The sequence below is a fragment of the Protopterus annectens genome, chromosome 10.part0 (genome assembly GCF_019279795.1).
Source record: "Protopterus annectens isolate FY-2018-M chromosome 10.part0, PAN1.0, whole genome shotgun sequence".
NCBI classification, from domain to species: domain Eukaryota; kingdom Metazoa; phylum Chordata; order Ceratodontiformes; family Protopteridae; genus Protopterus; species Protopterus annectens.
The window spans coordinates 927,817,231-927,831,002 of NC_056744.1; the positions used below are offsets into that span (position 1 = coordinate 927,817,231).

General features: G+C 35.1%; 1 protein-coding gene across 1 annotated transcript in view; it reads right to left on the reverse strand.

Annotated features, from left to right (window-relative positions):
* The window catches only part of DPYD (dihydropyrimidine dehydrogenase), a 4,342,678-nt gene that overhangs the window by 4,273,669 nt on the left and 55,237 nt on the right, over positions 1 to 13,772 (reverse strand). The gene's annotated exons all lie outside the window — the stretch shown is intronic.

Here is a 13,772-nt window from a genome sequence, read left to right on the forward strand (position 1 = left end):
TCCAGCAACTAGATATACTTACCAAATCTTTACAAAAGTATTTCAAGTCCAGCAACTAGAGTGTACTTTTTGAATCATTTTTTTTTACAATGCCCACAACAACACTGTGATTTGTAATATTTATCTGATTAGCAGTTTCATCATCACCTATAGGGCACATTATCTTCCAGTAAATGGTGTTGCAGCTCTTCTGTTTTCTACAGTACTAAATCTTCTGTTCACATCATACAATTAAGTACTGCCCCTCATCAGTCACGTTGCCATACTTTTATGAAACCTCTCTCTAGTTTAATAAATGAACAACATTTTCTAAACTAGCTTCTGTGTTTTTTGTAATTTTGGAAATATTACACAAAAACATACATATCTTATTTCCACCATACAAAAATAAAAAAAAGCAGGCAGAAACTATAAGCTTTGTTGTTACTGGCTTAAGAAAGAATGCTAAAAAAGTACGTAGACTTTTCCAGATGGCATGGTCATTTCAAGAGTTTGAAAGAGAAAAATGAAGTGTTACTTTAAGTAAATGGGTAGTACAAAGCTGACATGTTACTGACACTGTGGAAATACACACAGTGCTGGAGCTTGTGAAAGCTACCGTGAGGGTGATGTTTTGATGGGTTTACGCTGCTTCTTGCAGAAATGAAAAATGCAAGACAAAAGCTTTTCTTCTCTGCCGACTATAAGCTATTTTTTTCCAGTCATACAACTGAACCATGTATTCTCCTTTGATTCTACATGCAAGGAATAGATTAACCTGAAAGACATCTTACTTGGGGGGAGGGATTATGTGAATTTAAGCCAGAACCCCCCATGCCAGTTCCAGGTTGATATGCAGAAATAGGAACCTGTATGGCAAGTATCCTTATTTCCCCTGGAGATTTGCCTGTTTCGGGGTCACACCCTCAAGAAGCATGCGGAGGGCACTACAAAGCAATGCTTCATCCCTGATTTAGTACAATGGCTCACTTGTAGCCCCACCCCATTTGACCTGGCATGCACTCTCAGAACTCTCTGGTAACACTAGTAACTCAGCACACCCACCCTGGAAGAACAGAGTGGGGCCATCACCTTCAATCCGTGGCATTTCCTCATTGGATCCTGCAATACTGGAGACACAAATCAATTTCTGGTTGCCCGGGACTTGTGGAGAGTTCCTCCTATCTAAGCTATGGAGAAGAAAACCTAATGACTGAAGCTACATGTCTCTTACAGAGGTGAATGCAATACATCTGACAGATGTTCAGGGCACTGAAAGCAATCTTAAGCTGGTCAAGTCTGAATACTAGTTTTGTGTGCATAATTAAAAAAAAGGAAATGTACAAAAACTTCTGGGATCAAGTCTAGATGTTTGCGTGCACAATTTTAAGAAATATAGAATGTTATTTCAAGTTGTATCACAGAACTGACAAGAGTCAGAATGTACACACACATTTAAAAATATTCAAAAGCGTATTCAGCAATTCATGCAGTGTTTAACAGAATCAGATTACTGCAATATACCAAGATGCATGCTTAGTGAAAAATTGCACGTCACCCATAACAGTGCCGACGTGTTTAGTTCAGTTATGGAAACTAAAGGCAGAAAATACTTAATTCTGATGACATTTTGCAGAAATACTAGACTTGTTTGAATTACAAATACTGCATCAGGGAAGACTTGCATTCTCCAAAGAGAGTTACCGGTGCACTTGAAGCTTACAGGAAGTAAAGTGCATGAAAGCTGTACTAGACCTGTTGAAACAAACCACACTGACTGACAACGGCAACAGTAATAAAACAATACAAGGATCTGTCTAGATGCCTAGTTCACACAAGTAGATCAAAAAATTAACACAATCCACTACAATTAGCAACACCACCTAACATTAAATTACCTGTCTGCACTTTGTGAGCAATGGATTCACAACAGGTTAAACTAGATGAAGCTAATTACAAAGCGTTCACAGGATGTCTGAGATTGCAACTGGGAATTTTAGTCTGACATGTTCCAGAGAGCAAGTGGCTAATGCAGTTGATGGGTTAGATGAGAAGTCAGCATAACGGAATGACCTTCTGATTCGTTTTTTTTTTTTTCTCTTCTTACCAAAGACTATGATCAGTGTCTAGTAAAAGCTGATAGTAGAAGAGCTTAAAGCATAAAAAGAATTGTAAATCTTTGAAACTACTCAAACAAGGACCACATTTAAAGTAAAAGTAGTTTTGTAACGAGACATGTTATATGGTTTTTGCTTATCGGAAATTCCAAGACTACATGTACAGTAAAAGAACAGAGAACTTGGTTCATACACCACTACTGTGCATACCCAGAGAATGTTACTAACATTACCAGGGTATTATCTGCAAATTTAATACATGCCTTTTAAGCTTATTCACATAGCCGATAGACTGAGTGAGCATTATCTTCAAGAGTGCCGGGAAACTTCTGAAGGTGAGAAAAGTTAGATCTTAAAAACTTATGCACAAGATGAATGACTAGGAACTACAGTTACTGTGAGATACGACAACAAGATGGAGCCTATGAAAACTCCTAATTTTCCATGATCCAGAGGTGATCACACTTCTTCAAAATGCATTAAAGGAGGTAGAGACATTACAGAATGCAGAAGAAATATGCTTTGCACAATTCACGAATCACATGCATATATTTAAATGTGCACGCATAGGGCTTGAGAATTTTATTGGCCTAGTATGTCATAAACAGAGCAAAAGATTGAAAATTCCGGAGTTGTTAATTTGTTTAGAAATCACCTCATGATATTACTCTCCTCTACCCTCAATGAACAAACATTTATATCCACAAAGAGGCCATCGTTTTCTAATGTGGGGTAGTATATACCATTTTAAAACTTTCTAAATGTTAGTCAACTAAAAGTTAACATGTTAACATGTTTACAGTGTCTTCCGTGTAAATATTTGCAAGGGGCAAGGCATCAGCTTCCAGAAAAGCTAGTAATAGTGGCCCTCAATTTGTCTGCTGTGAATTTTGTGCACGTCAGTATCCCTGCGAGTTCAGACATGTTTACCTCGAATCTCGGATACCCTTAAAGCAATAGTCAAGTATAAGTACACAGCACAAACAGTGAAAGGTGTTACCAAAAAGAGAATATTCCACTTCATATAATACTATTTTAGAATACTGCAAAAATGCATAGGTTTTTTTTTTTTTTTTTTAAATTTCCAACACATCTTCTTATAGGTAGACAACCAAAGTCAATACCAAATTCATTTTTGTTAGCAGTTCTAAAAGGAAAGCAGTCAGAAGTAGAGTTGTTTCACAAATGACAGAGGGAAAAGATCTGTTTGACTGAGTTTAGAAAAAGAACAAAGGAGAATAGAAGGGCAAAAATCAAGATTTTACAGTCAGAAATACAATCAAGGTGTAGTACAGAGACAAGCTAGACAATTATATCTGGCTCCAGGCAAACGCGATATAGTTTAAGGAATCAAACAGCTACAGAAATTAACAGTTTATCAGTAATGTCAGATGTCCTTGTGTTAAGCTATAGTCCGTTCTGACAAGTTGTTTAAAGTGTCCTCAGCACTTTTGATAGAATGCTAGTCAGTGAACTACAAAAATCTGATGGTAATAATTTTGTGCAACAATAAACGGGATATTACTCAAATAAATGGGATATTACTCAAATGTTTAAGCGACTCAAACCAGTTCTATCATCAGGCCCTAAAGTAATCTAATCAGAAAAATCAGGAATGATAATGTATCTGACAAGCATAAATATTAAAGGTACGGTAGACTGCTCTAAAACCAGTGGAGTATACCGACTATATGGAACTAAATACATTTAAGATGAATGTAACTAATTCACAGGACATACAAAGCTAGTTACTTGTATGAGGTATTTGTAAAACTTGTACAGCATACAATCTTTTAAATTATGGGGGATGTCACAAGTATATGAACAGGTAATGTAGTTCTAACAGTTAATGTTAATGAGAATAGTCTCTCATGTGATCCTTGTCTAAGTTAGTTTACAGTGACAGTCTGGTATCAATACTAAAAAGTGCAAACCCATTTACCTGACAATCTGTACACTAGCATACGTTACATATACTACAGATTTAACTGCGAGAGAGACTCAAGAAGATTGTCTTTGATATTGCTAACTAAACTATTCACTGCTACAATAACCTTAAGCTAACCCCTTATGTTGACTCGAGGCTTCCAGAACACATAGTAATCCTGCACTGAATTTTCAATAGCCATTCCTATATTCTACCTGTATCATTTACTGGCAAATCACTAATGGTTCCACTACTTGTAGCAAAAATCTGTTTCTTCTCTTTGCCCTACAGCATGCAAAGCATAAAGCGCAAAACAGAATGTTCACCCTACTAAAGAAAGTTGTCAGCCTCTGCTCTAGCAAGAAAATATAACTTGTATTTCCCCTATACTCATTTCTCTGATTGTAAAGAGTGAGATTTATATTCTATCAGGGCCGGTATTAGCATTATGAGCAGTGTCTAGATACTTTCAATCTAAGTATCACTATCAAGGCCACCCTCCTAAAACAACCTTGAGCTCACGCTGCAGAGTCTTTAGAGTAGTCTGCACAGACTGAACTGCAGCTACAATGCTCTTACATTATGTCTTCAGAGTAGATTGCACAGACTGAACTGTAGCTGCAGTGCTCTTACATTATGACAGGGCTGTGAACTGCACTATGTTGGCACATCTCAGAATGTCACTCCTAATGACGGTTATTAGTTTGCAAAGGCAACACAAAACAGCCCTATGTACTTGCCTGGCACCTCTCATTTCCTATTTAACACCCCTGCACCCATCCTCTAGTGCTCACCCTGTTTTCACCCATCCCAGGCTCAGCACTCCATGCACGTTACGTTTTACTTCCTTATTTTGCCTTACTCATCAACTTCATCAAGAAGCCATAATTTCTATATGTTCTAAAGTGCATTTTGCAGGGATTTTTTTTAAACAACCTTATCATCAAATGATAGCTTGCAAAAATTATGAACAAGGCAAACAAATTCTGTGTCACTGCTCAAGCTTACTTTTCCTTGCATCCTTTCAAAACACCTTATATAGCAATGACAGTGCAATAGTAATTGTAGGAGATAGCTCAGTTAAGCAGGGTGTCTGTGGGCCACCAGGGCCTCAAAAGCCATATGGATACAGATGCTCTGTGGTACAATTTAGAGCATTTTCTCAACCTTTTTATCCAGTGATGGCCTGAACAAGAATCACAAGTAAAAAAAAAAATCCAGTCTTTTTTTTTTTTTTCAAGGAATACAAGTTATGCCAAAGTACTAATGTTTAAAACTACCAAAATAGTAGCTCACAATATATCAACAATAACCAAGAAAAAACACTGGGAGCCCCCAATGAAGGAACGTGTCCAAAAAATGTGAAAGAATCCAAGTAGAATAAAATTGTCCAAATTTTTAATGAATCCACGTGATCACATACACATTAATGCTTTCAGTGAAACAACTGCGTTTTCGTAGTAACTTCAGACAAAACAAAGCCATTGAAAAACAGTTTAAATAGTTGATTCAAATAACACTTCTGATTATCCATTGGCTCATTTGCTAATTGAAAAATTGATTTGCAAATAAAAACATTTCTTTAAAAGGATATGCTAAAAGATGAGTATATGTGTATATATAAAATGTATAGTTGTATAAAATGAGTATAGTACATAAACCTGTGTATGTTTTATGAAACTTTACTGTATTGAAATCAAGAAAATATATATATGTATGTTATATAAAGTATATATATATATATGTATATATAAAAAATACAAAAAAATATATAAAAAATAATAACTTTTGTCAAATAGTTTACAACTAAGCTTGCCTTAGTTTTAACACTGATTTAATAGAAATAGCATCATTTAGTCCGGGGGGGGGGGGGTGGTTGCATCCAAAGTAATTTGCCAAAAGAGCTCTCGGTATTCTAACCGAGTCTCCCACATAGCCCCCCTGATGTCCTTGTCAACTACTTCTAAAACAAAAAATAAATATATAGCCTCATGACAAATTAATTTGTGACGATATAGTGCATTTGTGTGGTTTTGTTTACTGATTTCATAGTAATGTTCATAAATACGTGCTTTCAATTTCCTTTCAGTCTTACCGACATAAAAAGAACAGCATGATTTACATAAAGCAATATACACTAATCCATGAGTATGACAATTGGCAAAACAATTACTATGTAGTACTCTATTTCTACTAATCAAATCCAACTTTGATCCATTATACAAATAACAACACTGGGAACAAGTCCCACATTTAAAAGTGCCTACCCTTGTTCGACATTTATTTCTAGTTTTATTCTCAAAAATATTTTTAAAATTTGAATCCCTTCTACAGGTAAATATTAAGGGGGTATCCCGTAAAGGTTCTAAATCAGTGAATTCAAGGAACCTTTTCCATTCCCTACCCACTACATTCTTAACACTTGAATCTCCATTATAGTCCAGAACAAAGGTATCGTGTCTGTTGTTGATGGCATTTAATGAGGTGCCAGGTGTGATAGATTTTTCCCTATATTGGGACAGGATACTTCTATCTACCCTACCTTTAATTACTTCTTGTTTGATTTCATTCAACAGTGGTAATGGATAACCCCTGTCTAGGAACATGTTACATACATGATCACATTCTAATAGAAATTTGTGGTCTTCTGATGTCATCCGACTTATTCTAACAAGTTGACCTTTAGTTAGATTTTTCTTTTGAAAAAAAGGGTGACCACTATGAAAATGCAGGTAAGAATTGGAAAATGTCGGTTTCCTATATACCCTGGAAGAAAATCTACCATTTAATTTGGAAATGTTAACATCCAAATAATTGAATGTATCGTGATCCACTTGATAGGTAAAATCTAAAAATCTGGTGATATTTTTGATATACGACAAGAATTCCAGGAATTTTTCTTCCCCTGCTGTCCAGAATATACAAATGTCGTCTAGGAAACGTTTGTATAAAATCCAGCAGTCACGGTATCTACTATTGAGTACAAAACTATGCGCCCACCAGGACATGACAATATTAGTATAAGTGGGGGCACAATGAGCTCCCATTGCCACACCCCGATGCTGTTTGAAAAATTCTCCCTGGTAGTACATAAAATTGTTGTTCAAAACAGTTTCCATTACGGAAAGAATAGTGAGAAAATCGTTATGTGAAAATGATCCAAAGGTGACCATATATTCCTCCAACCATAATAACCCTGTATCGTGTGGTATACTTCCAAATAAATCGATAACATCAAGGGTAATAAACAATAAATTGTCTCTGTAAACTTCTGGTTTTAAAATTCTCAGAAAATTCCAAGAGTCCTTCAGTGTTGTATCACCCATCCCTGAAAGCTCTTTTAATTGGTGATCCACAAATTTAGCTAGCGATGAAATAATGGCTCCCTCAGAGGCCACAATAAGTCTAAGGGGTGGATCCGTAACATTTTTATGTACCTTGGGGATCCCAAACACTGAAGGTACTCTGGGTGTTTTATTAAGCAAAAAATTAAAACTTTCCAAGGAAATAGATCCTTCAAGTAACAGGTCATTAAAGCAGACATTGAATCTTAGAATAGGCTATATGTACTTCATTAAGAGAAACCAGAACATACTTGTCTGTATTACTCAATTCTTCCTTCATTTTGGATTCGTATAATAGTACATCCATAAGTACTGTACCCCCACCCTTATCAGGCTGCATGATTCTGATGGAATGATCATTCGTTAAATCTTGTAATAAATCGTGTTCTTCACTGGAAAGGTTACTAGACACCTTGTGTTTGACTATACGTTTCCTAATTTCCTTTTCCATAATGTTCTCAAGATTCTTTAATTGAGGATGTAAGGGTGTATTTGTCATGAGGCTATATATTTATTTTTTGTTTTAGAAGTAGATGACAAGGACATCAGGGGGGGGTATGTGGGAGACTCTGTTAGAATACCGAGAGCTCTTTTGGCAAATTACTTTGGATGCAACCACCCCCCTCTGGACTAAATGATGCTATTTCTATTAAATCAGTGTTAAAACTAAGGCAAGCTAAGTTGTAAACTATTTGACAAAAGTTATTTTTTATATATATATTTTTGTATTTTTTATATATACACTTTATATAACATACATATATATGTTTTCTTGATTTAAATACAGTAAAGTTTCGTAAAACATACACAGGTTTATGTACTATACTCATTTTATACAACTATACATTTTATATATACACATATACTCATATTTTAGCATATCCTTTTAAAGAAATGTTTTTATTTGCAAATCAATTTTTCAATTAGCGAATGAGCCAATGGATAATCAGAAGTGTTATTTGAATCAACTATTTAAACTGTTTTTCAATGGCTTTATTTTGTCTGATGAAGTTACTACGAAAACGCAGTTGTTTCACTGAAAGCGTTAATGTGTATGTGATTACGTGGATTCATTAAAAATTTGGACAATTTTATTCTACTTGGATTCTTTCACATTTTTTGGACACGTTCCTTCATTGGGGGCTCCCAGTGTTTTTTCTTGGTTATTGGTAATTATTCGCTGGCATCACTTTAGGTTTTTGGTTACTTTGATGGCTGAGCCACCGGAGGTAGTGTCCGATGATGTGTTTCACCTTTCCTCGAAGGGTGAGTTTAGAAAGATGATTGGACAGTTATCGCAATTAAATCGAACTACTAACTCCAGCATGCCAAGCGTTTGTTACGCTTACGTCTACTTTACAAGGCAACCAGGAAGCGGCGAGAGTGATTCCTTCCACGGCCCCTAAGGGCATTGCTGGTTCCAGTAACGGTGCTATTTTCAAAAATATGTCTACAGCAAGGGACCTTTTGGATACCCCTCTCATTTTTCGTACGCCTGAAGACCGGGAATGTACACCGTCAGTTGTCGCAGATACCCACATACGAGACCCAACAGGTGACTTGCCTTCTCTTAAAATACCTGATGTTTCTGTCAACAAGCCTACGCTGAATTTTCAAGATATGTTACGTTACACAAAAACTATGATTTTGGTCCTCGAATCAATAGGGATTTTAATCGGGTTAAAACGCTAACTTACAAAGACAAACTAGATAAGCTGTATTTCCTTATGGACAAGTATAAGAAACTGGAAGTAGACAATGTATATTTTAACGAATGTTTAAAGCACAAAATAGTCCCTAAGGGACTTAGAGTTTGTAAATTTCCAAACAAAGTTCAGGATGGTACTGAATTTTTCAAAAACATTGTAAACATTTTTAATCAATATGCTTGGAAATTGTTAAGACTATTATTGACGAGAATGAAAAAGAAAAAACATTGTTGGTCAAAGATATGGAAAATGTTAATGATGATATTCTTCAAGATTTACTATTTTCAAATGAAAGTGAAAGAAAGAAATATTTTGATAATTTTCATATGTTGATAGGAATTGTTATACTAATATCAACCGTAAGCAGGGTAAACTAGATAGGGATCACAAAGAGTACAACGAAGGGAAGGCCTATCCCAAACCTAGAATTTTTCATCATCACCAATCACCTCAACAGTATTCTTCTGATACTGCTTTTAATCAAAATGACCATTACGAGTCTGAAACTAATGACAATGATGTCAATTTTTTGGAATCAGACATCCCTTTAGAACAAATTCACTCACCCTTACCCTGACAATACAAGAGGATTCGCAACAAACCTTATGTCCATTACAATTACAACAACTATGGGAAGCAGAGGGAAGAGAGGGGATGGAATTAGATACAACATCTAGTAACAACATACTTGTCTCAGGTTCAGTTTTCTCTTACCAGGGTTATAACATTTTTAAATTACAGTACAGTTTTAGTGAATATTAACCACTTTCATTTATTTTCAAAAGGGTTCAGATATATTCCGTCAAGGAAAGCAAACCTATCCAGAGCCATTATTGATTTAAAAAGGTTTATCAGAAAGAAAAACTTGGCTCTAATTTTCCACAATGGTGCTAACGTTTTACCTCCCAGTATTTCCTTAAAAAAGCCTCAACCCACCCATACATCCTCAATTAAAGAATCTTGAGAACATTATGGAAAAGGAAATTAGGAAACATGTAGTCAAACACAAGGTGTCTAGTAACCTTTCCAGTGAAGAACACGATTTATTACAAGATTTAATGAATGATCATTCCATCAGAATCATGCAGCCTGATAAGGGTGGGGGTACAGTACTTATGGATGTACTATTATACGAATCCAAAATGAAGGAAGAATTGAGTAATACAGACAAGTATGTTCTGGTTTCTCTTAATGAAGTACATATAGCCTATTCTAAGATTCAATGTCTGCTTAATGACCTGTTACTTGAAGGATCTATTTCCTTGGAAAGTTTCAATTTTTTGCTTAATAAAACACCCAGAGTACCTTCAGTGTTTGGGATCCCCAAGGTACATAAAAATGTTACGTATCCACCCCTTAGACTTATTGTGGCCTCTGAGGGAGCCATTATTTCATCACTAGCTAAATTTGTGGATCACCAATTAAAAGAGCTTTCAGGGATGGTGATACAACACTGAAGGACTCTTGGGATTTTCTGAGTATTTTAAAACCAGAAGTTTACAGAGACAATTTATTGTTCATTACCCTTGATGTTATCAATTTATTTGGAAGTATACCACACGATACAGGGTTATTATGGTTGGAGGAATATATGTTCACCTTTGGATCATTTTCACAACGATTTTCTCACTATTCTTTCCTTAATGGAAACTGTTTTGAACAATTTTATGTACTACCAGGGAGAATTTTTCAAACAGCATCGGGATGTGGCAATGGGAGCTCATTGTGCCCCCACTTATGCTAATATTGTCATGTCCTGGTGGGAGCATATTTTTGTACTCAATAGTAGATACCGTGACTGCTGGATTTTATACAAACGTTTTCTAGACGACATTTGTATATTCTGGACAGCAGGGGAAGAAAAATTCCTGGAATTCTTGTCTTATATCAAAAATACCACCAGTTTTTTAGATTTTACCTATCAAGTGGATCACGACACATTCAATTATTTGGATGTTAACATTTCCAAATTAAATGGTAGATCTTCTTCCAGGGTATATAGGAAACCGACATTTTCCAATTCTTACCTGCATTTTCATAGTGGTCACCCTTTTTTTCAAAAGAAAAATCTAATTAAAGGGAAACTTGTTAGAATAAGTCGGATGACATCAGAAGACCACGAATTTCTATTAGAATGTGATCATGTATGTAACATGTTCCTAGACAGGGGTTATCCATTACCAATGTTGAATGAAATCAAACAAGAAGTAATTAAAGGTAGGGTAGATAGATTTTTCCCTATATTGGGACAGGATACTTCTATCACACCTGGCACCTCATTAAATGCCATCAACAACAGACACGATACCTTTGTTCTGGACTATAATGGAGATTCAAGTGTTAAGAATGTAGTGGGTAGGGAATGGAAAAGGTTCCTTGAATTCACTGATTTAGAACCTTTATGGGATACCCCCTTAATATTTAACTATAGAAGGGATTCAAATTTTAAAAATATTTGAGAACAAAACTAGAAATAAAAGTTCAACAAGGGTAGGCACTTTTAAATGTGGGACTTGTTCCCAGTGTTGTTATTTGTATAATGGATCAAAGTTGGATTTGATTAGTAGAAATAGAATACTACATAGTAATTTTTTTGCCAATTGTCATACTCATGGATTAGTGTATATTGCTTTATGTAAATCATGCTGTTCTTTTTATGTCGGTAAGACTGAAAGGAAATTGAAAGCATGTATCTATGAACATTACTATGAAATCAGTAAACAAAACCACACAAATGCACTATACAGTCACAAATTAATTTGTCATGAGGCTATATATTTATTTTTTGTTTTAGAAGTAGTTGACAAGGACATCAGGGAGGGTATGTGGGAGACTCTGTTAGAATACAGAGAGCTCTTTTGGCAAATTACTTTGGATGCAACCACCCCCCCTGGACTAAATGATGCTATTTCTATTAAATCAGTGTTAAAACTAAGGCAAGCTAAGTTGTAAACTATTTGACAAAAGTTATTATTTTTTATATATATTTTTTTGTATTTTTTATATATACATATATATACTTTATATAACATATATATATATATATATATATATTTTTTTTTTTTTTTTTTCTTGATTTCAATACAGTAAAGTTTCATAAAACATACACAGGTTTATGTACTATACTCATTTTATACAACTATACATTTTAAATATACACATATACTCATCCTTTAGCATATCCTTTTAAAGAAATGTTTTTATTTGCAAATCAATTTTTCAATTAGCGAATGAGCCAATGGATAATCAGAAGTGTTATTTGAATCAACTATTTAAACTGTTTTTCAATGGCTTTGTTTTGTCTGATGAAGTTACTACAAAAACGCAGTTGTTTCACTGAAAGCGTTAATATGTATGTGATTACGTGGCTTCATTAAAAATTTGGACAATTTTATTCTACTTGGATTGTTTCACATTTTTTGGACACGTTCCTTCACTGGGGGCTCCCAGTGTTTTTTCTTGGTTATTGGTATTTATTCGCTGGCATCAATATATCAACAATACAAAATGTTTTAGAGGATACATGGATCCAATCTGGGAACCAAAAAAATAAAAAAAAAAAAATTATATATATATATATATATATATATATATATATATATATATATATATATATATATATATATATATATACACACACACACACATATCTATCTATATCTATCTATCCATATATCTATCTATCCATATATCTATCTATACACATATATATATATATATATATATATATATATATATATATATATATATATATATATATATACACACACACACACACACACACACACACACACACACACACACACACACACACACACACACACACACACACACAGACAGAAGTGGCAGTCTCGCTCTCTCTCTCTCCAGTACGATCTGTTCATGTCATAGGCTAGGTTAAGATACCTGGAGTGAATGATCTCACTCCTAAACCCAAAGGCAGCCACCTGTATACAAGCCTGATATGCGATTGGGAGGAAAGTGAAGAAAATTATCACATTGATGTAGTCTAACTTGCTACTGCTAGACAGTACAATATCCCAACACAAGTTATAATGACCCTCTGTGCATACCTCGAAGATCTGGTGGTTAGGAAAATAGTAATAACCACCCCATCCCCAGCCCTCCACAGAAGCTGCAGCAACCTTCAGTACACACCTCTGAGTAGACCTGGATTTAGGAGCAGGAAGAGCTCATCACTAAGCACATATCAATGTCTATTTTTACAGTCAGATATTTGCAGACCATCACACCCCTAGAAGCTCTAAAGGTTAGAATGCTATGTGATGTATTTTTAAAAAATAATTACTTGGTAACTGCATTTTTTTTTTTTTTTTTTTTTTTATCACCACCCAGAATGATGTGCTTGGCATTGTGTATGCACAACTAAAATAGTAATATCATTCACACATACACACCCCATGCTCTTTCACCTCTGGGAAGCTAGAGGAATGAGGGTTCACCTACTGCATGTTTTGGAGGTGTTCTGGGAATCACAGCACATGGATAGACACCATAAAGAAAAAGCCACAAGCAGAACCTCAACCAGAGTAAAAGACTAAAATGACAGTGGTACTCACTGTACCACTATAGAAATGAGCAGTTCCGTCCACACACTTCTTGTTGCAGCCCAACCACTAAAGACAGCCAACTATCATGTTCATAGTCTATTTGTGATGGTAAGTGAAAGAAATTG